Source organism: Homalodisca vitripennis, chromosome 8 (genome assembly GCF_021130785.1).
Source record: "Homalodisca vitripennis isolate AUS2020 chromosome 8, UT_GWSS_2.1, whole genome shotgun sequence".
NCBI lineage: Eukaryota > Metazoa > Arthropoda > Insecta > Hemiptera > Cicadellidae > Homalodisca > Homalodisca vitripennis.
The window spans coordinates 102,952,875-102,965,442 of NC_060214.1; the positions used below are offsets into that span (position 1 = coordinate 102,952,875).

General features: G+C 35.1%; 1 protein-coding gene across 1 annotated transcript in view; it reads left to right on the forward strand.

The window, feature by feature from the left end:
• The first annotated feature begins 3,391 nt into the window (after nucleotides 1-3,391).
• The window catches only part of LOC124368291 (cerebellar degeneration-related protein 2-like), a 60,185-nt gene continuing 51,008 nt past the window's right edge, over nucleotides 3,392-12,568 (forward strand). Inside the window, 1 exon segment of the mRNA XM_046825564.1 lies at nucleotides 3,392-3,472. The gene's annotated coding sequence lies outside the window, so the exon portion shown is untranslated.

Sequence of the window (12,568 nt, forward strand, 5' to 3'; positions counted from 1 at the left end):
TTTAACACATTAAAAGGATACTAAAAAACAACAATATTTTCTTATTTAGCACAGGGAGAAGATACATTGCAGTTCTTCGCAGTGTACTCGTCATATATACAGGATGATTCTAATAAAATAACATCAAAACATTCACAATTATTGTCTTGCACATAATACTACATTACGCTGAACACATGTTCTAAATAACTAATATCAATCTATAGCATTATTTATATTGCGAATGGCGAACTGTGTATTAAGTGAAGTGTATAATTACTTAAGAGCAGATTGCATTATAAAACGACATAAACGTGTGTTCCGACATCGAGTTTTGTCCCAGAAATGTGTTGGGAAGAGCCGATTGTACAATGGAGAAACGATCTTAAGACTTGTACCATAACTAAAATACAAAGAACTATTTTTCTACAATAGAGAAAAGGCGTGAGTCTTGTGCCAAAAGTAAAATATAAAGAACCGCTTGTACTGCGACGAAACGAGCTTAAGTTTTGTCTCAGAAATGTAATGGAAGGAACTGATTGCCCAATGGAGAAACGACCTTGAGTTTGAACCATAAGTAAAATGTAAAACCCGCTTGTACAGTGAAGAAACGACCTTGAGTTTTGAACCATAAGTAAAATGAAAAGAACCGATTGTACTAACAGTGGAGAAACGAGCTTAGGTTTTGTCTCAGAAATGTAACGGAAAGAACCTGCTTGTACAATGGAGAAACGACCTTAGGATTTTAAACATAAGAATATGTAATAGAGAACGGCTTGTACAATGGAGAAGAAACCGAGTTTGAGTTTTACACCATAAGTAGAATGCAAAAACCACTTGTACAGTAGAGAAATGACCTTGTGTTTTTTTCTTAGAAAAGTAATGGAAAGAACAGATTGAACTATGGAGAAATGACCTTGAGTTTTTAACATAAAGAGAATGTAGATAACGGCTTGTACAGCGAAGAAACGAGCTTGAGTTGTTTACCATAAGTAAAATGCAACACCCCGCTTGTACAAGTGGAGAAACGACCTTGAGTTTTATAACTTACAGTAAGTAAAATATATGGAACCACTTGTACAGTGCAAAAAATAATCTCACTTACTTTTAGCTAAATAGTTTTGAAAAATATTATTTAAGAGTTGCGGCTTAAAGTCATTGAGCTGTTTTTGTAAATTTATGTTTTTTCAGTATTAAAAACATTTTTCAATAACTGATAGGACCATTAGCAAAACGGTAAATCAGATGCGTGTTACATTTTCATAGTAATTTGGCTTGAAGACCTTACGAAATAACAATGAATATGTAATACTTCTTAAGGTTTAACCATTCTTTTGATGCACACCTCATTATTGTTCCTGTACAGGGCTTTATGAATAAAAACGTTAATAATTTAACAAATTTGTAAATGCATTGAACACTACTAGTAATGAAATGTAATCTCTAAGATGGATCCTGATGGACATGTTTTGTTGCAGGTAATGCATTGATGCCCCCCCCCCCCCCATTCTTTGTGAGGTAATGTATACTACTGTGCTTGCTTTGTTACGCACGCTCACCCATTTACAATTGTGCCCGTCACCCTTGCAAGTCACTGCGGCATCGGAAATGTTTCCTTGCAGAGCAACCAACAAAAATATAGCACTTCCCCTCCTTCATTTCGGATGTTAAGGGTAAACGTGCCGGGATTAGTTTCTAATTGAGCCAAAATTTTTTTGGGTTTTTTTTGTTCTCTTAAGACAAGAAGCGTATCAATTGCACTTAGTCATATAAGAACCTTAGCGCTGCTTCCGGAGTGACTGGATATTCAGGATGGGTAAGGTTAGGGGGTAGGGGCCGCCTCCTATCGAAATCCATGAGGAAGAATTAGGGCACTAATCTCAAAGTCATGTCGCCCCGGAAGAAAGGGAGGCCAGCTCTGAACCAGCCTCTCTAGTCAAAGCAGACAGGGGGGGGGGTGGCACACCCTTGTTGAGGCTAGCAAGGACCTCTGAGGTTAGGGAACAAACCCCACCAACTCCAACAGTCATCACCCACAGTAGACCAGACCTATCGAATTACCTACCCTTGAACCACAGAATCTCAACATTTGCGGTTAATGATGTGCCGCTCCTGGACATTGATAAGGTTGCCCAGATTTAAGTGACACATCGGTTTTTGCTGTGCACAGTGGTAGCTTCAACTGGAAGGTGTAAACCAGCCAGAAGTGTTCCTTTGCTGGGCAGTGAGCCACCATGGATTAGCACCAAAATGAAGCAAATCAATTTTTCTTTTAATTTTCAAAAGATTTTAATTTTGACCACTCATTTGTAAACTAGATGATCATAGAATTTAATTATTAGAAGCAGAAATATATTTTATTTATAATAACAAAATTACTTTACAAAGTTTCTATTTAAATTTGAAAATGAAAATTTTACAGGTAGTCAATTTATGGGCAGTATTTTTTACGAATTTTGGAATTTTTTCTTTTAAAATTGGTTGAATAGTTCGTTCGGAATCCTGTTATTTTCGATTTATTACGAATAATACATTTATTAAGGATTCATTATCTGTACTCTTCATATATGTGTAGTAATTCACATTCGACATGGAATTATCCCTAAAGCATTGCGCCCACTGCAACCGGACCAGCCCAGCCCGGCCCAGCCTTTTATATACTCTGTCAAAATGCAAGCAATCAAATGGGTACCTGCCCACTGCAACAGACCTGGCGGACTAGGCCCAGCACAGTCCGAGTATAGGATACGGTGTCTTTAAAAACATCTTTAGGTCTTTTTAAGGTTTGGTAATTACATTTAACCTAGTTTTGTTTATGATGAGTTTCAATTTTGATTGATGACTTTTAATTCCAAAACCTATAATTATGATAAGGAAAGAAGTTTATTATGAACACAGAGAAAGATATATCATGGAATAACTTATTGTGATATATTTTAAAACCCCTCTCTTGCGTCTTTTTACGACAGTTCTCACAAATACATCAGCATTGTTTAAATATAGGAAAAACAGTTTAAAATCGAAATTACGTGAGTAAAGATAAAGCCATTTTACTTTAGGTGTTTCAGTAACTCTATAAATAACCCTAAAAAGGTAGTGAGTTATTTCTTTCACGTTATTTATCCATGGAGGATAGCTTGATAATGTTATAAAATACAAGTTATTAATATCTTTAACTTGATCTAATAAATACAGGTACTGTGTATTGAAGTGGCTATATATTATTTTATAAAAGCTATAACTTTTAGGTTGCGTTACCATAAATAGAGCTGAAGTAAATAATTCAAATAATGCCGGCGTGCACTGAAAGTGATTGTAGTAGGACAACTTTCTCCGTTTAGCTGGCCGGTGCTGCTACTGTTGTCGATACTCCCCACCAGGTCGCACCACTAGCCCTCGGTCAGCTGTTCGAACTATTACCGCGACCGACTGTCTGTCAGTTCTGTTCTGTTGTGTTTAGTGGTCGGTGGTGTAGCACTGGTTACCGAGAAGGGTTTGTCGGTTTGTTTACAACTTTTTAGGTTATGTGATTCCACGTAAATGTTTCCTTTCAGTGAGCGAAAATTTTAAAAAGCTAATACAAAATTACTATACAGTTTAATAATTTAATAATTAGTAAAATATCTTATTTTTTTGGTTAATTTTTGTAAATTAAATTATCTTGTATTTATAAATATTTCATATAATCACGATTTTTATTTATCTACTTTAATTTAAAATGTTTGTTGTGGGAAGTAATTATTAGCAAAGAAAGTATTATAATGAATTTTATTGTTGGCTAAATTTCATATCCATGATGTTTTTAATTTACAAACAGAATTAATTAAATTTATAAGTTAACTAAATTTAAAATGTATAAGTTTTAATTTAAGTTTTTGCTTTAATACCATTATTTGAACGATTAAGTAATCAACCCCTTCATGTTCACTTAAGTATAACATTTTTTAAATAGGTATTATTCCATTTTAACATGACTGCAGAATTTTTCTTATTGTTGAAAACGTAATTTTTACGTATTGTATAGTATTCTATTCGAACAGATGAAGTTTAGAATATACTAGTTGGTTTGCGTACATTTTTATAGTAACAACAGAAATTGATTTAAATACTCTTCTTATTTAACGCTGGATACTAGAAAGTTAACTAATTAATTTTTATTAATGTGTCTAAAAAATAACGAAATTATGTTTTTTTTTAAATATTTTATTTACATATCAAACGTTATGCTACAAATTAAAATCAATTATTCAAATTAATAGCTAGATTAGGGTAAGTGCAGAAAAAAATACAAATACAATTTCAATTGAAGAAAACAAATTTCTTTTTTTTAATTCTTTGTTTAATTTTTAAAATAGGGTTTAATTGAAATTATTACTTGCTTTTTTATTATTATTATTCAAGCAGAATATAATGTGACAGTTTTGAAAACAAGCGTACGATTTATTATTTTTTTAGTATTGTATTGACGTGTTCTAGTGGCGATAAGTAACTAAGTGACCGATTCTAAGTGACGTAAAGTTTCAGTGGTCCATGACAAAGAAATACGATTCACATAATATTTTGGGATAGTAATATTGTCTGATTTGAATACTCTTTATATTTTCAAATATTACGTTGTGTATGGTAATTTACATTAATTCAGGGTGTGAAACTGAATAATTATAAACTAAATATCTTTTATATCTTTAATAATCATGGCTTAAGTTGGTTTAGAATCCCTACATCATTAATTGGCAACCATTAGTATACGTGTTACATTCCAGACACGAGCATTCCTAAGATTGCTCTAGTTGTAACACAGACCGTAACAAATATCCGCGACATTATCACTTGACAGCCGGATCGTGCTTGTCATATGATCGCGGCAATGCTGCCAAACTGGGAACACTTAATTGCCCCGCTCAATCGCTCTCCAATCATTAAACCAAAATCACCTGTTTTCACCACTTTGTTCAAATGTCGCCAAGTGAAAGTGCGTATTGAGTCTGTGAACTTTTTTTGAAAGGCACTTTGTAGTAGAAAACTAACTGACAAGTTGTTGTCGGCGATTAGAATTCTAGTAGGGTATACGGTCTTTATGTAGCCTATTAGAGGAACAGAAAGATTCTGTAACATAAAATAGCTGACAGTTTATAAATTCAGTTGTGTGCCTTGGTGATTTTCTTTCGATGAAAGAAGTAGCTTGTTTACTTTTTAAAAGTTACACCGGCAAGTTTAAGTTAAATAAATTAAATGTCGTAAACTCTAATGTTCTTTTAGGAAATATGCAAGTTTTTTGAAGAAAGCAAAAAGTATTCAGTACCTGACCTTAGATGACTGATAATCAGTTCAAAGTGCGCCGAATAACAGCTCTCTTGTTTCAAGTGGTCATTAATTGAATAATTACTATTTAATTATAGTATTTCTCTTGTTAACAATAGGCAATTCTCTCAATTCGGCTTAATTAATAGACGCCAGTTACCAAGTGTTGCACTCATTACACTATGAGAGATATGGGCACGTATAGTGCATGAAATTCTAAATTAAAAACATAACCCCCGTTTACTTGTAAGTGTCAATACAAATATTCGTTATTAGCGCTAATCAGTTAAATTACTATTAATTTGTCATTGTTGGGTGTTTGAAAAAGTAGCACACGACGTTTCGAGAACCGCTATCAGCGTCTTCATCAAGAGTGAAATCCCAAAAGTAATGTTAAGCATCCGTTCTGATTAAAATTGATTAAATTCATGGAGCCTACTTTAAGGGTTACGGCAAAAACCTTACGAGCAAACAATTAGCTGAAAATATGAAGTTTGACACGTAAAATAGAAAGGAGGCATCATTTTGAAAACTATTATTTTATGGTTTTTAGTACATAACAGAGCCAGATATACGTAACTCCCTTGCAACGATATAAAAACGTATTTCATTTTTAAAGACCGAATGAATAAGATTTGACGAAATATTAAAAAAATTTCCTTGTCAGTACCGATTTCTGACCGATAAATGATCTAACACCAGTCCGTTAATAATCAGTTAAAAATGAATTGACTACATAAAGATATTTTAAACTTTGGTCTTGTGCTCTGAGTTCTTAAAGGCCCATAGGCTTATTTGACGCTGTGATTCTAAGTTAAAAATTTGGTTTGGATGTGGTGGTACTACCTCCAAAAGCTTAAATACTGAAAAATAGCAAGAAATCAGAAATTTTTCAACATTCACAAGAATCGAACGTTTGATTCTGGCAAGGGATACAGTAACCATATCTAGTAGAGAGTGATACAGTACTTGCGGAATACTATTTTACTTTCTTTTTGTAGAGACTCACTTTCTGATCAACTTAATAAAAAAGTGCGCATTTGGAGGTAAAAATGTAAGGGTATCATATTTTCAGTGGCTTCTTTGTTCCGCCAGAACCGTTTCCCTATAGAAGCCTCTGTAGGCCACCCATTGTGGTATTCAATCTGCACGGTTACGTCTCTCAATTCGGCGAAACGAAGCGTGGAGCGAAGCAGGCACATCGGAACGGACTGAATATCTCGCAAATCTCACAAGAACAATGCAGATCGCGGGTGGATCCGAAAGCGAGATCGCCGGGGTTAAACGGAGCGTGATGGAATATTGGATTCGGACGGATAGGCAACACTCGAGATTATTACGGTTATGTTAACGCGCGGTATAACACTTTCACTCCGGTCAGTGTCGGAGGGAGTGGCGGTGGTAGTAGGCCTTCTTCGACTGACCTTGCGAGTGATTGCCGGTGATTCTGCAGGAATGTCCGCCGGAGTCCTTGGGAGTCGAGGTAGGCCTAATTGGTATCCAAAGACTACCGGATGGGTTGGGATTTTACGTGACAACGATGGGTTTTATCACGTGTTAAATATTATCGTTATTTTTCGTTGTAACGTAACTTACTCTTCTTGGACGTTGGAATTTGCCAAATTCCAAGAGTTACTCAACACTACTCTGCCCTAAAGTCAATTAATAATGTTTTAGCAATAGCATTTTTGGATTAACCCTCCCTACCATAGCTACGTTATGTGTTATTTACTGTTACATAATTTCATACATTTTTAATTCTTAGTTGTTATTTGCTAATTTTGTTTGTGAATGTCTTGCTTGAGTTAGTCTGAAACAGTGTAAACTGATATCTGCTTGTATATAATGGCACTATTAAAGAGAAGCACAAACTTCATCTTAACTACTTTCCCAACAGTCTTGAGAGTCCATTTTACATGTTCATGATGCCTAATGTTAGCTGGATAAAGAACTTTTAAACTTGAACTGTGCTTTTAAGAATGTGCCAGCCTAAATAAACGTATGTACCTGCGTTCGTTGCGTCTGATCAAAATCGTCCATGGATAAGTTAAGAATGCAGTTATCGTTTTAAATCCGAACTATTTTATTTCAACCTATCGCTTCAATTTGTAAAGTTGGTGGAACGTTTGATCAATTAATGATTTTTGCCTTTAAAAGCCTTATTGGCACATCATCAGCTGTTTCATCGTCTTAGCTATTTTAAACACGTCTACCAAGTTGGAACATTCAAATAGATTTTTGAATTAATATTCTTTGGACCTTGGCAAATAGCTCTGATACTTAATAATCTTGGCGGAGATAAGTTAGTGACCTTAACTTCTGGGTCGTTCAGTAATCGTGAACAGTTCTGCAACTAACGGATCCGTTTATCTTCAGCTACCACGCGGTTTGATTGTGTTCTGGTTAGTTAACTGACGTCAAAGTTCCGTCCGTCCATGGTGTACAACTTTAGTCAAATTGTCGGACATCGTTATCTTCCTTGCCTTGGTAAAAACGATCCGCGGGATCTTCGTAAAAGTTTAGATTTGTGAACCAAGAAAAGTTACTTTATTTAATCTGTTTAAAAGACAAAAATAAAAAAATAACTAAAGAAATCTAGTCCATTTGGCAAACAGTTGGCGTTTTAAACTGTGTTAATATTAGAAAAAAATAATTTCTCTCTTACAGTTCAGATAGTCTAAGGGATATCTACCAAATTACCCTAATTGTACGGGAAGGATAACGTTTCCCCAAATAAGATAAAGGGTATAAACAAGGAATCATCTATATGATAGTCAGTAACGCTCTGTATAAATTTATTAACTTCGTAGCCATTCCGTAGAATCAGCTCCTTGTGAAACGATTTTATTCTTTAAACAAATCATAATTAATTAGTTATATTACGTAGTAATTTAATATTTTAATTGTTTTGTTGAATATAGTGTGCAAGAATTATTAATAATTTTCAAGGCAAAGTGTTTTACATTATATTTTGCTTCTGCGTAGCATGTGTATTTCATAAAAGAACGAAACGAGTATAATCAATTATTAATAATACTAACGTAAAAAAGAAATGCAAACGCGGTGATTCGAACCAGCCCACTCTCACTCGATTGAACGAACAACCGGTTTCTTGATTTAGAGTAGAATGCTAAAATTTAATTTAGTACGCGTTTAACTGGTTTATAGATTACATTTAAACGTTCTTTTGTATTAATACGAACTAAAAAATACAATTTTATTGTTGTATGAAGTATTTCATTGTTTTAGAAAGGTAGTTTTAATTTTCGTTTTGGGGGTTACAGATGGTTTTTACACTGATATTTAATTTCTCAGTAAGAAAGGAATAAATAAGTATTTCGACAGAACAAGCGATATGCAGTACAGAGTGTCCCAAAACTCTCTACAAAGTGTTTCAGGTATTATTCCTGGGTCAAAGACGAATAAAAATATTATATCATGTTCAAAAACTCGATTCTCCAAACAGCCGCCATTTGTTTTGTCACTTAAAAGGTTTTAATTTGAGAATGGCGTGTAATAAGTTGATATTTGGTACATAGCTGTATGACCTAAAGAGCTAATTAGATAAAAAATATTAATTTTTGTAAGATTTGTTTTAAAATCGGTGGATCCTAAAAACGTTAAACGTATATATACCTATTGACACAGAACGGTATAGGTTATGAACGCTTGCCTTCTCAGGCAGGAGTTCAATTTGTCAACAAACTGTCCAATTCAATTTAAAAATGCTGCGATGCCCAAGGCATTTGAAATCGCCACAAAGCCGCGTTAATTTCAAAAGCATTCTTACAGCATAGCCAGGTTTATGACTCACGTTTGGGAGACCATATGATTGGTTGACTGACATTGGGACTAGAGTAGGGAAAAATCGGAATGAATAAGAATTGGGGTGAGTGTACAAATTGTATGTGTATGTGGAGTTAAAATGTAGTGATATGTCTGTGTTTATACGCAATAAAAATTATTGTTATTAAACACGACGTGTGATTAAACAGTTACAGTTAACATGGTTTATTTATAGGATGTAATTACAAATCCAACGGTTTAAGAAAATCAGTTCATAAATAAAAAGAATAATTATTTTTTTAAGGTGAGTACAAAACATTGTCAACTGTCATTATGTGACAGCACTACTAGTGAATCACTACAACCAGCTGCTCTAATTTTAGCTTCTCTAATCAGCTGATTTAAATATTACATAAAAACTACCCTAAAGGATAACCTGAAAACGTGTACTGAGTTCTGAGACAATCTGAATACTCGTACCTCCTTCTCTCAAAGTCAAAGTCAAAAGTCAAAGTAAAAAACCTTTTATTCAAAAAATTTACAAATCTGACAATGTTTCCTACACCCAAGCACCCAAAACGGCGCGCGAGGGTTAGGGCAATATGAATATACAAATACCATATCTATTTAATCTTCGTGGCAGCTAGCTATTTTTATCGTATTTAGATTTACTACTAGAAATTTAAAATTGTACAAATATGCCAAAACTCAAACAACACAACCAACATGCAAATATCACCTTATATAACAATCATAAATTAAACACACAATCATACACATTTCTACACACAACATCAGACACCAACAACGTGCTATAGAACATTTTTGCTTATAAAGTTAAATAGTACTAAATAACAAGGAAATAAAATATAGCAATACAATACAACCAAAAACAGACTACTAAATGGTAACATTAAACAATTTTTGGCCCATAACCGAGCCAACATCCTGTTCTAGACCATGCACTAGGAGTATGCTCCACACTCTCTTAAAATAAGTTTTATAAAACACAATCTGTAGACTTTATATTAAATAACAAGGATGTATTCTATAATGTGATAACAGGGACATAAGCTAAAGTAATAAAATCAGTTAGACTATGTAATAAATAACAAGGAAATGTAATATAACGATATAACAAGACATAAACTATAAAGTGATAACAACAGATAGACTATATAATGAATAACAAGACATAAACTATGGTGGCATTCTCTGTGGTGCCGAACTTCGCCTGTTAAAGTAAAGAGATCTTTCATCATTCTTATTCATTCATTTACATGCGGATTGTTTTATGGGGGAGTGAAAGTATTTTTTTTCATTATTATGATTAAAGTAGCTTACCGGACTTGGTATTGGTACATTCAATGGATTAATTTACTTTCAATTAAAGCGTAATCATGTAGCTGTTAAATATTATGTCATTCGTGCACAAAACTATCGATTACGTTACGAATAACAGAAATCGAAACTCTACAACCGAGTAAAACCATCACCAAATCTGGCTTATCTCCAGGAATAGATTTATTCTCGCACACTGTATCTATATCTATAGATTCCATTATCTTGAAATGTACAGCTACCGGCGCTGATCAGGCAACGCACAGACAACTGCATTCAAGGTCATAATGTCACATACGGGCATGTCTCATGTGGGCCACAGTTGTGCAAAGCTTGTGATCCAAGGTCATAACGTATTGTTTTGTGAACAACGTAATTTGCTGAGCGTTAGGGAAGCGTATCACGGGAAGGGTTCGAAAAATGTTGTTCTTGTCTGTCCACGCGATATCAGTAGAACGAACTGACGCATAGACTTGATATTTTATACAAAGCTTCATTTTAATAGACAACATGTAGGTACATATCATCCCACGGAATTTGGCTGAGCATTAGGGAAGCGTATCACGGGAAGGGTTCGAAAAATGTCGTTCTTGTCTGTCCACGCGATATCAGTAGACCGAACTGACGCATAGACTTGATATTTTATACAAAGCTTCATTTTAATAGACAACATGTAGGTACATATCATCCCACGGAATTTGGCTGAGCGTTAGGGAAGCGTATCACGGGAAGGGTTCGAAAAATGTCGTTCTTGTCTGTCCGCGCGATATCAGTAGACCGAACTGACGCATAGACTTGATATTTTATACAAAGCTTCATTTTAATAGACAACATGTAGGTACATATCATCCCACGGAATTTGGCTGAGCGTTAGGGAAGCGTATCACGGGAAGAGTTCGAAAAATGTTGTTCTTGTCTGTCTACGCGATATCAGTAGACCGAACTGACGCATAGACTTGATATTTTATACAAAGCTTCATTTTAATAGACAACATGTAGGTACATATCATCCCACGGAATTTGGCTGAGCGTTAGGGAAGCGTATCACGGGAAGAGTTCGAAAAATGTTGTTCTTGTCTGTCCACGCGATATCAGTAGACCGAACTGACGCATAGACTTGATATTTTATACAAAGCTTCATTTTAATAGACAACATCTAGGTACATATCATCCCACGGAATGTGGCTGAGCGTTAGGGAAGCGTATCACGAGAAGGGTTCGAAAAATGTCGTTCTTGTCTGTCCACGCGATATCAGTAGAACGAACTGACGCATAGACTTGATATTTTATACAAAGCTTCATTTTAATAGACAACATGTAGGTACATATCCCACGGAATTTGGCTGAGCGTTAGGGAAGCGTATCACGGGAAGGGTTCGAAAAATGTCGTTCGTGTCTGTCCACGCGATATCAGTAGACCGAACTGACGCATAGACTTGATATTTTATACAAAGCTTCATTTTAATAGACAACATCTAGGTACATATCCCACGGAATTTGGCTGAGCGTTAGGGAAGCGTATCACGAGAAGGGTTCGAAAAATGTCGTTCTTGTCTGTCCACGCGATATCAGTAGACCGAACTGACGCATAGACTTGATATTTTATACAAAGCTTCATTTTAATAGACAACATCTAGGTACATATCATCCCACGGAATGTGGCTGAGCGTTAGGGAAGCGTATCACGAGAAGGGTTCGAAAAATGTCGTTCTTGTCTGTCCACGCGATATCAGTAGAACGAACTGACGCATAGACTTGATATTTTATACAAAGCTTCATTTTAATAGACAACATGTAGGTACATATCCCACGGAATTTGGCTGAGCGTTAGGGAAGCGTATCACGGGAAGGGTTCGAAAAATGTCGTTCGTGTCTGTCCACGCGATATCAGTAGACCGAACTGACGCATAGACTTGATATTTTATACAAAGCTTCATTTTAATAGACAACATCTAGGTACATATCATCCCACGGAATGTGGCTGAGCGTTAGGGAAGCGTATCACGAGAAGGGTTCGAAAAATGTCGTTCTTGTCTGTCCACGCGATATCAGTAGAACGAACTGACGCATAGACTTGATATTTTATACAAAGCTTCATTTTAATAGACAACATGTAGGTACATATCATCCCACGGAATTTGGCTGAGCGTTAGCGAACACT